The sequence below is a fragment of the Ornithorhynchus anatinus genome, chromosome 8, assembly GCF_004115215.2.
Source record: "Ornithorhynchus anatinus isolate Pmale09 chromosome 8, mOrnAna1.pri.v4, whole genome shotgun sequence".
NCBI classification, from domain to species: domain Eukaryota; kingdom Metazoa; phylum Chordata; class Mammalia; order Monotremata; family Ornithorhynchidae; genus Ornithorhynchus; species Ornithorhynchus anatinus.
In genome coordinates this window covers 30,638,723-30,651,236 of record NC_041735.1, presented here as the reverse complement: position 1 = coordinate 30,651,236, position 12,514 = coordinate 30,638,723, and the positions used below count along the sequence as shown (strand labels likewise).

The 12,514-nt window shown below is 46.1% G+C and overlaps 1 pseudogene; it reads left to right on the top strand.

Annotated features, from left to right (window-relative positions):
- Nucleotides 1-2,835: 2,835 nt before the first annotated feature.
- LOC100092121 lies at nt 2,836-3,214 on the top strand (annotated as a pseudogene).
- The last annotated feature ends 9,300 nt before the right edge of the window (nt 3,215-12,514 follow it).

The window sequence follows — 12,514 nt, the reverse complement described above, 5'->3', positions numbered from 1 at the left end:
TAAAATGGGGATTAAGACTGTGAGCCTCATGAGTAAGACGGGTTTTTTGTAGTCCAGCAGCCCTAGAGCAGGGGCTGAATTTAAGCTGACTTTAAGGTTGTGAAAGGCAGACTCCGCTTATGAGGACCATTCAAGGGAGTCAGGGGACTCCTTCAGGAGCTGAAAGATCAAACGAGTTATCAGTACGAATTCAGGGATCCAAGCCCGGCAAAATCCTGCCACTCCGAGGAAACCCCGAAGCTCACGCTTGGTGGGCCGGGGCAAGGCCTGGATGAAGTTGGCACGACTAGGGCCAATCGCTCTCTCCCCTGCCCAGAGAATGAACCCCAGATATTTTACCTGCCTTGGACACCACTGCAACTTCTTACCCCTAACTTTGAGGCCAATAGCAAACAAATGCTGCAGAAGCATCAGAGAGCCCGCCTGCACAATTCCTCAGATTTCCCAGTAATCAAAATATCATCTACAAATTGAAACATTCCCACTCCACTGTGAATCCGAACCTGTAAAAGAGCCTTGTAAAGGGCCCTGGAAAAGATAGTAGGGGAATGTACGAACCCGTGGGGCAATCGTGTCCAGGTCAGCTGACGGTTATCCCAAGTAAAGGCAAAAAGGTACTGGCTTTCAGGAGATACTGGGATAGTGAAGAGCGATCCAGTCAAATCAATACAGGTAAATGCCCGAGGCTGTGAGCTAATTCCACTAATTACTGAGGCCAGGCTAGGGACCACCGCATGAATAGGGGTGGCATAAGCATTAATGGCCCGCAGGTCCTGTACAAAATGGTTAGTTGGGTTCCCTGGCTTAGTACTGGCAACACTGGAGTATTGAAGGGAGAAATGCACTTAACAAGGATTTTGTTTTCCAAGAACTCAGAGATAATTGGGTCCAGCCCTGCATGGCTCTCAAGTGGGAAGCAGCGTGGCTCAGTGGAAAAGAGCCTGGGCTTCGGAGTCAGAGGTCATGAGTTCGACTCCCGGCTCTGCCACTTGTCAAGTCACTTAACTTCTCTGTGCCTCAGTTACCTCATCTGTAAAATGGGGATTAACTGTGAGCCCCACGTGGGACAACCTGATTCCCCCGTGTCTACCCCAGCGCTTAGAACAGTGCTCTGCACATAGTAAGCCCTTAACAAATACCAACATTATTAAGTGACATAGGATATTGCCGGACACAGGGAATAGAGCCCCACTTTTCCTCATCTCCCACTCCCTTCTGTGTCTCCCTGACTTGCTCCTTCTGCTCTTTCCCACCTCCCAGCCCCACAGCACTTATGCATATATCTGTCATTTTATTTATTTATATTGATGTCTGTTTATTAATATTGATGTCTGTCTCCCCACCCCCACCCCATGCCCCTTCGACTGTGAGTTCATTGGGGCAGGGATTGTCAGTCTTTATTGTTGTACTGTACTTTCCCAAGTGCTTAGTACAGTGATCTGCACATAGTAAGTGCTTAATAAATATGACTGAATGAATGGATTATTGAGAAAGAGCGAGAAGTGGTACCTGATTTTTCTTTAAACGACCTGTGAGAAATACTAATTCACATGTGTTAACTGACTCGTAACAACTATCATCTTAATAAGGCTTTCATTTCATCTTTAATATTAGCAACTGTGTTAACAGACAGGGTTGCAAAACGTTCTGAGAAAGTGAAATGGGGAACAGATAATTTTACACCTTATCAACACTTTTCAGTTTTAAATAATTGGATATGTTTACACTTATTACTCTGAATGGGACATTTGTACATTTCATGCATAATGTCAACATAAGAAATTCAATCACTTTAATAAAATGAGAGTGAGTAACACCATCATTGAAAATAAAAACTATGTAAAATAAAATGTAATATTTAAGTATTTATTTCATTTAAAATTTTGAGCTGGCCATTGGGAAAATTTCAAACCCCACACAGTATATCAATGTAAGGTAATCGGTGAAAGAATCATAATAATAATGAAAAGGTAAAAAAATTAATATCAAGAGAAAATAAAGGCTTCTATGTTATTAATTTCTCAGGTCAGAATATTTGATAATCTTTGAGCTCCTTTTCTGAATGGATGGGAGATTATAAAACGAGCCATTGGTTTTATGGTTAGTGATTGGCACATTGTAAGCGCTTAACAAACACCATTATTATTGTTGGACTTTCTTTTTTTTCTTACGAATAGGGCTCAGTCTCAGCTTTACATGTCCTTGGCCCTCTTGTGGCTTTCAGTATTCATGAGCAGCAGTCCGGCCTAGATACAGGGTAAGAAGCGACCTACTCCAGCAGCTTGTGCGGCAACTCGTTCTCTGTTCAGGGCCGGGTGGTGGGACTACTGAAGGACAGTTTAGTGTCTTGGGTCGCGTGCTCTCCAGCTCCAGGTTCTACACCATCGGGGGCTCCTACTCCTTGACCAGGGGTGCCCAAGCTTGACCCGCTCAAGGTAGTTTGAAGGACGCCCAACAGGAACTGCAGCTCTTTCAGAAATGAGTGCAATGTGGCCTAAGGGAGGGCTTTGCCCCCTGTTTTCTACCACCTGACGCGGCGGTAGTAAACTTAGGTGGAAATAGAGAAACAAAGGTGAATCATTTTCAGATTTTCTATTTGTGGAAGGGTAGGTGGGTCGCCACACCAAGTCAATTGATGGGTGAGAACATGCCTTTATCACTTCACTCAATAAGAAGTGGTAAAGGGAATCCTCTCATTTGCAATACATGTCAACTCATTTTCCTTCAATCAAAAGGGATTTTAGAGGACTCATCTGCACGCGTTTCCTATAAATGCCGGAGAGAGTCCAAAACACAACCCCGTTCTCGGAGAAAAGCAACCAGCCAGGTGACACAATGTCTGACACAGTCAAGTCCGTGCCGGTGGCCACAGAGGACTCGTGGAAGGTGGTGGCCAAAGATCAGAAGGCCTGCAAGAAGCGCAAGCACAGCCGCTGGGAGAACTACTCCATCTATGTGTACAAGGTGCTGAAGCAGGTCCACCCACTCACCAGCATCTCGACCAAGGCCGTGGGAATCATGGACTCATTTATCAAAGACATTTTCGAGCGCATCGCCAGCGAGGCCTCCCACTTGGCGCTCTGTAACAAGTGCTCGACCATCACATCCTGGGAAATCCAAGCAGCCGTGCTGCTGATGCTTCCCAGGGAGCTGGCCAGGCATGCGGTGTCTGAGGGCACCAAAGGCCATCACCAAGTACACCTCGGCGAAATGAGAAACCCGTGAGATCCCTCACGCACCGAACCCAAAGGCTCTTTTCAGAGCCACACACATTTCTCGAAAGAGCCTTATTGCTTAATTTTTATCTGTATATGTCCATGCTACCTCCTCCACTCTCCACGGTCTGGGGTCAGCGGTGAGTCCCCCGGCTTTGGTGTGGTGCGATGCCGTGGATTACCTACCGCCCTGTCACCTCAAGGTCCATGGTCCTGATTGCCGTCTGACGCCACAGCCCACGGGCAAAGTTCTGCAACAGTGCATGGAGATGCTGGGACATGGGGACTCCTGCTGTAATGCCTCTGCTCTTTTCTCCCTCTTAGTCCATCCCATTCCAGGACTGGACCATGCCCCCGCATTCTTCTAAAACCTTGCCCATAAGGGCTGGTTCCATCAAATCACGGGTGACTACAGCAATTCCAGGCTGGTGGACCTGGACATAAAATGAAGATCTAAAACTAAGTTTTGACCTCAAAATGCAGGGCTCGCAGGACTTTTCTCCTGGCAAAGAAAAACTTCGCAGAGGGTTTAAAAAACCAGAGACGGTGGGGATCTGACTTCCTACAGGACCACCGATTGAAATCTGTAAATATAGATTGAGAGTTCAGAGGCTTATGCCAGGCCAGGAAACATTTGCACAGGTGAGGGATTGGGGTTGGGGGTGGGGGAACTGCCTGTGTCAACTCTAAGTGTTTGGGGATGGGAATATACAAATGACCAAATGGATTCAAAGCTCCAGGACAAAGTGTATTCAGTGCCTAGATAATAATGTTGGTATTTGTTAAGCGCTTACTATGTGCCGAGCAATGTCCTAAGCGCTTGGGTAGACACAGGGGAATCAGGTTGTCCCACGTGGGGCTCACAGTCTTAATCCCCATTTTACAGTTGAGGTAACTGAGGCACCGAGAAGTTAATAATAATAATAATAATAATGTTGGTATTTGTTAAGCGCTTACTATGTGCAGAGCACTGTTCTAAGCGCTGGGGGAGACACGGGGGAAGCAGGTTGTCCCACATGGGGCTCACAATCTTAATCCCCATTTTACAGATGGGGTAACTGAGGCCCAGAGAAGTTAAGTGACTTGCCCAAAGTCACACAGCTGACAAGTGGCCGAGCCGGGATTCGAATCCATGACCTCTGACTCCAAAGCCCGTGCTCTTTCCACTGAGCCACACTGCTTCTCTATGTGCAACTATGTCTTGAGGCCTCCTGGAGGATGTGGGTATAAAGATGCTCAGCTGATGAATGCAATCCTTTTTCAATTTTTTTAACATTATTTTTTATGGTATTCGTTAAGTGCTTACAGAGTGCCAGGCACCGTTCTGGGGTAGATTATCAATTTATCAAAGTCTCTCTCCCACATGAGGCTCAGTCTTATTCCCCATTTTACAGTTGAAGGGACTGAGGCATAGAAAAATTAAGTACCCCAAGGTCACACAGCAGACAACTAGCAGAGTCGGGATTAGAATCTATGTCCTTCTGACTCCTAGGCCTGAGTTCTATCCATTATGCCATGCTGCTATTGCTACCTCTCTGGAAGTAATAGCAGTTGGAAGGAAACTGAAGCTGCAGAAGATTTCACCAGCTCGTCCATTGAGATTTTTGAGAGAATTATGCATGAAGGGAGCAGTGGAGGGAACTATGTAATTAGGGAACAAAGTAAATTAGGTTGGACATAGTCTTTGTCCCACATAATAATAATGGTATATGTTAAGCACTTACTATGTGTAAAACACTGTTCCAAGCGCTGGGGTAGATACAAGGTAATCAGGTTGTCCCACTTGGGGCTCACTGTCTTAATCCCCATTTTACCAATAAAGCTACAAGAACAAAGAAGTTAAGTGGCTTGCCCAAGGTCACACAGCAGACAAGAGGTGGAGCCGGGATTAGAACACACCTCCTTTGACTACCAAGCCCGTGTTTTTTCAGCTAAGCCACCTGAAGTTGAGCATATAGAAGTGCAGCCACTACACAGTATCACCCTTGATTCCTGGCACAGTGGTCCCCTTGATTCCTGGCACACTGTGGGGAGGTGCCAACTAATCTTAAGCCCCTTTTTACCCCTTCAAATTTCCCTTGCTCCTCCTTAATTCCATGGCGAACCTGGATCTTGTTTCTTTGTGACTGCCGCTTTCATTCAATCGCATTTATTGAGTGCTTACTATATGCAGAGCACTGTACTAAGCTATTTGAAAGTGCAATTTGGCAACAAATAGAGACAATCCCTAACCAACAGTGGGCTCACGGTCTGAAAGGGGGAGACACACAGAAAAACAAAACAGTATACAATATTGATGGTATCTACATAAATAAGTAGAATTATAGATATAAACACATCATTAATAAAACAAATAGAATAATAAATTAGTATATAAATACATAAGCGTTGTGGGGTGGGGAAGGGGTAGAGAAGAGGGAGGGAGTAGAGGCAATGGGGAGGGGAGGAGGAGCATTCATTTATTCATTCAGTAGTATTTTTTGAGCGCTTACTATGTGCAGACAATCCCTGCCCAGTGACAGGCTCACAGTCTAAACGGAGGAGACAGACAGCTAAGCAAAACAGAACAAAACAAGACAATATTATCACAATAAATAAAATCAAGGGATGTACACCTCATTAACAATAAATAGAGTAATAAATAACATATACAAAAGAGCACAGTGCTGGGTGAAGGGGGAAGAGCTGAGGGTTGGGGGGAGGGAAGGGAAGGGAGAGGAAAAGAAAAGGGGGGCTCAGTCTGGGAAGACCTCCTGGAAGAGGGGAGCTCTCAATAGGGCTTTGAAGAGGGGAAGGGAGTTAGTTTGGTGGACGTGAGGAGGAAGGGCACTCGAGGAAACTTAGTACAGTGTAAGCAACTCCAGTTCTTTTAAACATTTGCCATTGAGCTCTTTCCTAATCTTTTAACTGCTTCTGTTGTTGTTTTTTCTTTTTTGGTAAACCGAATGCAGATTCAGGCACAAGACGCAATAAGGATCTGCCCAATTCACTATAGAGCATATCAAAACTGGGAAGTACATCATTCTCTAATTGCATAGTATAGAAAAATAATAACGGTATTTGTTAAGCACTTACTATGTGCAAGGCACTGTACTAAGCACTGGGGTGGACACAAGCAAATTGGATTGAAGCTGAGGAAAAGGGGGGTTCAGTTTGGGAAGGCCTCCTGGAGGAGATGAGCTTTCAGTAGGGCTTCAAGGGGTGAAGTGTGCTAACTCGGTGGATGTGACTAGGGAGGGCATTCTAGGTCAGAGGTATGAGGTCAGCTAGGGGTCGACGGCAGGACAAGCGGGAATGAGACACAGTGAGGAGGTTAGCGGCAAAGGAGTGGAATGTGTGTGCTGGGCTATAGGAGAGAAGGGAGGAGAGGTAGGAGGGGGCAAGGTGATGGAGAACTTTGAAGCCACTACGGAGGAGTTTTTTCTTCATTGTGAAGGTTGATAAGCAACCACCGGAAATTTTTGAGGAGGGGATTGACAAATCAGAGCATTTCTGTAGAAAGATAATCCGGGCAGCGGAATGGAGTCTAGACTGGATTGGGGAGAAACAGGAGGATGGGAGATCAGAGAGGAGACTGATGCAATAATCCAGTCAGGATATTATGAGAGCTTGTACCAACAAGATAGCAGTTTGGATGTGGAGGATGTAGAGGAAAGGGCAGATCTTGGCGATGTTGTGAAGGTGGGATCAGTAGGTTTTGGTGATGGATTGGATGTGTCGGGTGAACGAGAGCAGAGTCAAGGATGACACCGAGGTTGCGGGCTTGCAGGACGGGAAGCACGGTAGTGCCATCCACAGTGACGGGAAAGTCAGGGAGAGGAAAAGGGTTCGGAAGGGAAGATAAGGAGCTTAGTCTCGGACACGTTGAGTTTTAGGTGGCGGGTGGATATCCAGGTGAGGATGTCCTGAAGGAAGGAGGAGATACGAGTCTGGAGGGAGGGAGAGAGAACAGGGGAAGAGATGTAGATTTGGATGTCATCTGCGTAGAGTTGATAGTTGAAGCCATGGGAGCAAATGAGGTCACCAAGGGAGTGAATATAGATGGAAAACAGAAGGGGACCAAGAACTGACCCTTGAGGAACCCCTTCAGTTAGGGAATGGGAGGAGGAAGAGGAGCCCGTGAGGGAGACCGAGAATGAATGGCCAGAGAGATAAGAGGAGAACCAAGAGAGGATGGAGTCCATGAAGTCAAGGTTGGATAATGTGTTGAGGAGAAGACAGTGTCAAAGGCAACTGAGAGGTCGAGGAAGATTAGGATAGAGTAGGAGCCACTGGATTTGGTGAGAAGGAGGTCATTGGTGACCTTTGAGAGGGCAGTTTCGGTGAAGCGAGGGGATGGAAGCCAGATTGGATGGGGTCCAGGAGAGAGTTGGAGTTGAGGAATTCGAGGCAGCGAGTGTAGATGATTTGTTCTAGAAATTTGGAAAGGAAGGGTAGGAGGGAGTTAGGGTGATAACTAGAAGGGGCAGTGGGGTCAAGAGAGGCTTTTTTTAGGTTGGGGGAGACACGGGCATGTTTGAAGGCAGAGGGGAAGAAGCCATTGGAGAGTGAGCGGTTAAAGATGGAAATTAAAGAGGGGAGGAGGGAAGGGGTGAGAGTTTTTATAAGATGAGCGGGAATGGGGTCCAAAGCACAGGTGGAGGCGGTGGCACTTGAAAGGAGGGAGGCGATCTTTCATTCATTCATACAGTAGTATTTATTGAGCGCTTACTATGTGCAGAGCACTGTACTAAGCGCTTGGAATAAACAAGTCAGCAACAGATAGAGACAGTCCCTGCCATTTGAAGGGCTTACAGTCTAACCGGGGGAGACAGACAGACAAGAACAATGGCAATAAATAGAGTCAAGGGGAAGAACATCTTGTAAAAACCATGGCAACTAAATAGAATCAAGGCGATGTACATTTCATTAACAAAATAAATAGGGTAATGAAAATATCTCTTCTGAGGATACTGCTGGGAAGGATAGGAAAGTAGAGAAGGTTGAGAGTGGGGGGAATGCAGAAGGGGGAGGGGTGACTGGGGAGCTCAGACCTGATGGTGTTAATTTTTGTAATGAAGAAGGTGGCTTGGGGGTGAGAGAAGGAGGATGGGGAGGAACAGGGGGAGCTAAAGAGGGAGTTAAATGTCCGGAACAGCTGACAGGAGTGATGGGCATAGGTGTCAATGAGGCAAGAAAAATAGTTTTGCCTGGCAGAAGAGAGGGCAGAGTTAAGGCAGGAAAGGATAAAATTGAAGTGAACAAGGTTGGCTTAGTGCTTAGACTTTCTCCAACAGCGTTCAGCAGCTCGAGTTCGAGCTCGAGCTCAAGCTCGAGCATAAGAGCAAAGACGGCAGACAGTGGCAGTGATCCAGGGCTGTGGGTTAGTGGTGTGAGAGCGATGAAGGGAAAGGGGAGCAAGCCGGTTGAGTTGAGTAGAGAGGATGGACTTGAGAGCAGTAATCTGGTCATCAAGAGTGGGCAGAGAGGATAGGGAAGCAAGGTGGGATGTGATGCATCGAGAGAGGAATGTGAGAGAGGAGGCAGGTGAGAAGGTTGGGGTCAGAGAGAGGGATTTCAGAGTTGGTGAGGGTGGAGATAGTGCAGTGGTAAGAGATGATGAGATGGAAGGTGTGACCAATTGGTGAGTGGATGAGGTGGGTGATATCAAGAAGTGATAGAGGGTGGGCGGCAGAGGATTTTGAAGTCTCCAAGGATCAGATGAGCATGGAAAAAGAGAGAAGGAAGGTAGGAAAGGGGTCAAAATGGTTAAAGAAGTATGTAGGGCTAAGGGGGCTGTAGATGATGGCTACAAGAATCTGGAGGGGGTGTAGAGGTGGATAATATGGGCTTCAAAAGAGGGGAGGGAAAGGGAAGGGGGAGAAGGGATAGTGCAAAAGCGTCATTGGGGTGCGAGAAGGAAGCCGACACCTCATCCTTTCCCGGTGAGTCTGGGGAAGTGGGAGAAGAAGAGGCCTCCACTGGAGAGAGCTGCAGAAGAGACCGTATCATCCGGGGTGAGCTAGGTCTCAGTGAGGGTGAGGAGGAAGAAAGAGCAGGAAAGGAACAGTTCAAGGATGAAAGGGAGCTTACTTATAATGACAGGGTGGACTTGAGAGCAGTAATCTGGTCATCAAGAGTGGGTAGAGGTTAGGGAGGCAAGGTGGGGTGTGATGCGTTGAGAGAGATGGATGGCGTCGAGAGAGTGGAGGTCTCTGTGGGGGAGTAATACAGATTTACAGGGGGGAGAGTGCGAGAGAGGAGGCAGGCTTCCATAGGTCACACTTGGCAGCAGCTGTGGAGGGAGGGGAGGAGGGGAAGGGTGTGGGGGATGGCAAGGTTTGGATGGGAATAAACTGGCAGGGGCATTCCCCAGGTTTTACCTCAGCATTCATGTGGACCTCCTAATGACCCTTCTGCTGCTTAATTCCTCTGATTCCTCAGCTCTGTCAGTCTCTTGCCCAATCTTACCTCATCTCACAGTTTGGACACACACTGGCTCTCACCATTACTAGTCATTGTACTACTTTTAAATTTACCAAATTTGACAGCCCACTCTTTAACTGCTAACTCCTAACCTGACTTCTTGTCCATATCTTGGCTCATCATAAAATTGTCTTTAACCTGCACAGAGGCTTCTGATTCTAGATGCCCCCAACTTATTCCTGGCCATCGTGTCCTATTCAGTACCCAACCTCCTCTCCCGATTCACAGATCCGTAACCTGAAATCCTCCTTCTCTATTGGGCTATAATAATAATAATGTCATTTACTAAGCGCTTGCTGTGTGCCAAGTACTGTATAGAATGCTAGGATAAATAAGAGATGATTAAATCAACACTGTCACTGTTCCACACAGCATTCACAGTCTAAACAGGAGGGTAAATATGCATTTTATCTCCATGTTGCAGATAAGAAAATCAAGGCACAGACAAGTTAAATGGCTTACCCAAGGTCACACAAGATGCAACTTGCAGAGCCAAAACTGGAAACTGGATCTCCTGACTCAGTGTTGTGAACTTTCCATTTACTTTATTGCCTCCAAAATTCAACTCCCTTGCCCTCCTGTTCTTCCCTTAGTTCATATACTGCCAACTCCCAGCTCGGGACCATCTCCACAGTATCCTTCTTTCACTCCTATGTTCATGTCATGGATGGCTGTTGGTGAAGATTCAGGCCACAGACTGACTTAGGTCACTCCAAATTCATTTTGTAACGAGTTTCTTTTGTGTGGAAATGATTGGCAATATTTGGAGGTTTTTGAGGAGTCTTGAGATGTGCATTTAACTTTTTTAAATAAAATAATCCTGGCAGCAGAGTGAATTATGGACTGGAGTGGGGAGAGGAAACAGGCAGGGAGGACAGTGAAGAAGCTGAAGTAGTAGTCAAGGCAGGATATGATAAGGATTTGGATCACTGAAGTAGCACCCTGGATAGAGAGGAAAAGGTGCACACTAGAGATGTTGTGAAGGAAGAACCTACGAGATTTGGTAGTAGACTGGATATGTGGGTTGACAGAAAGAGAAAAGTCAAGGTTAATGCCAGAATTATGGGCTTGTGAGACAGCGAGGAGAGTGATGTTGTTTACAATCATGGGAAAGCCTGGGGGAATACAGGGTTTGGTTAGGAAGATGAAGTCTTCTGTTTTGTATATGTTAAATTGTAGGATTCAGTGGAACATCCAAGTAAAGATATCATGAATGCAGGAGGAAATGCAAGACTGCAGAGAAGGAGAGAGATCAGAGATGGAAAAGTAGATTTGGGAGCCACCCATGTAAACATGGTAGTTGAAGCCATGGGATCTTAGGGAGCTAAGCCAAGGGAGTGGGTGCAGATGGAGAATAGAAGGAAATCTAGAATTGAGCCTTTGAGAGACTCTCTTGGCTAGGGGGCTGGGGGCAGAGGAGGAGCCTGGGAAAGAGACTGAGAAGCATCATCCAGAGATAGAGGAGGAGAAACAGGAGAGGTCAGAGTCAATGAAGCCAAAGTTAGAAAATGTTTCCAAGAGTTTGGGGTGGCCCACAGTATTAGAGGGAATTTAGAGGCCGAAGAGGATTAGGGTGGAGTAGAAGCAGTCGGTTTTGGCAAGAAGATAGTTACTGGTAACTTCAGAAAAGGTGGCTTCCATGGAGGGGAGGGGCTGAAAGCCAGAGTAGAGGGAGTCAGAGAATTGAAAGAAAGAAAGTGGAGGCACCAGATGTTCACAACTTGCTCGAGGAGTTTGGAGAGGAATGGTAGAAGGGAAATGGGGTGAAAACTGTGGGAAGCCGTGGAACCTTAGGTTTTTGGTTGTTGTTGTTTTCAGAATGGTGATAGATTAGCATGTTTGATAGCAGTGGGGAAGGAGCCATTGGGGAGTGAGCAGTTGAAGATGGCAGTCAGAGAAGGAAGATGGGAGGGGGCAAATGTTTTAATTAGGTACAACAGGATGGGTTTGGAGTTGCAGGCAAAAGGGGGGTAGATTTTAAGAAGGAGCAAAACTCTTCTTGAGATACCTTTGGGAAAGATGGGAGTGTCGAAGTGGGCACAAGAGAAGGGTGGTACTGGAGATTTGCAGAAAGCTTTTGGGAGACCCGCCTAATAATTTCAGTTTTATAGATACATTAGGGGCAAGAAATGGAGGGAGTAGGGGAACAGGGATTTTGAGTGAAACAGCTGGTGTGAGCAATGAGGAAGGAAGTAAATAAGGATGGAGAAATATTGTTGCTGGGTGGGAAAAAAGATCAAGTTATAGAAGGTGAGGATGAGTTTGAGACAGACAGTGGTGGCCTGATGACTGGATTTCTGTCAGCAGCACTCCATGCTTCAAACAAGAGCAGAGGGAGAATACTATAGAGATGATCCATGGCTGTATAACGGTGGTCTAAGATTGACAGAAGGCTAGGGGAGTGAAGGAGGTGAGTACAATAGAGAGGGAAGAGTTGAGATTGTGGATTTGTGTTTCAAGAAGGTAGGTAAAATATAATGAATTTGAGAAAGCCTTCACTCAAGACTCAACCTTTATTAGAGTTCAGGAGAAAGCAACCTTACACTTGCAGCGAATGCTGGAAAGTCTTCCTTCTAGGCTCAAACCTTATTGCTCATAAAATGTAATAAATGTGGGAAGGTCTTCAGCTAGCATTCAACCTTTATCGTAAAGGCACCAGAGAAAACACACAGGAGGGAAACCTTACTAATGTAATTACTGTAAGATTGCTTTAAATCAAGGCTCAAAATGTATTGCTCATTAGAGGATTCACACGGGAGAAAAATCCTAGACTTGCAATTAATGCGGGAAAGTCACATTATCTTATTATTTGATCTGGGACCAAGCCTCATTGC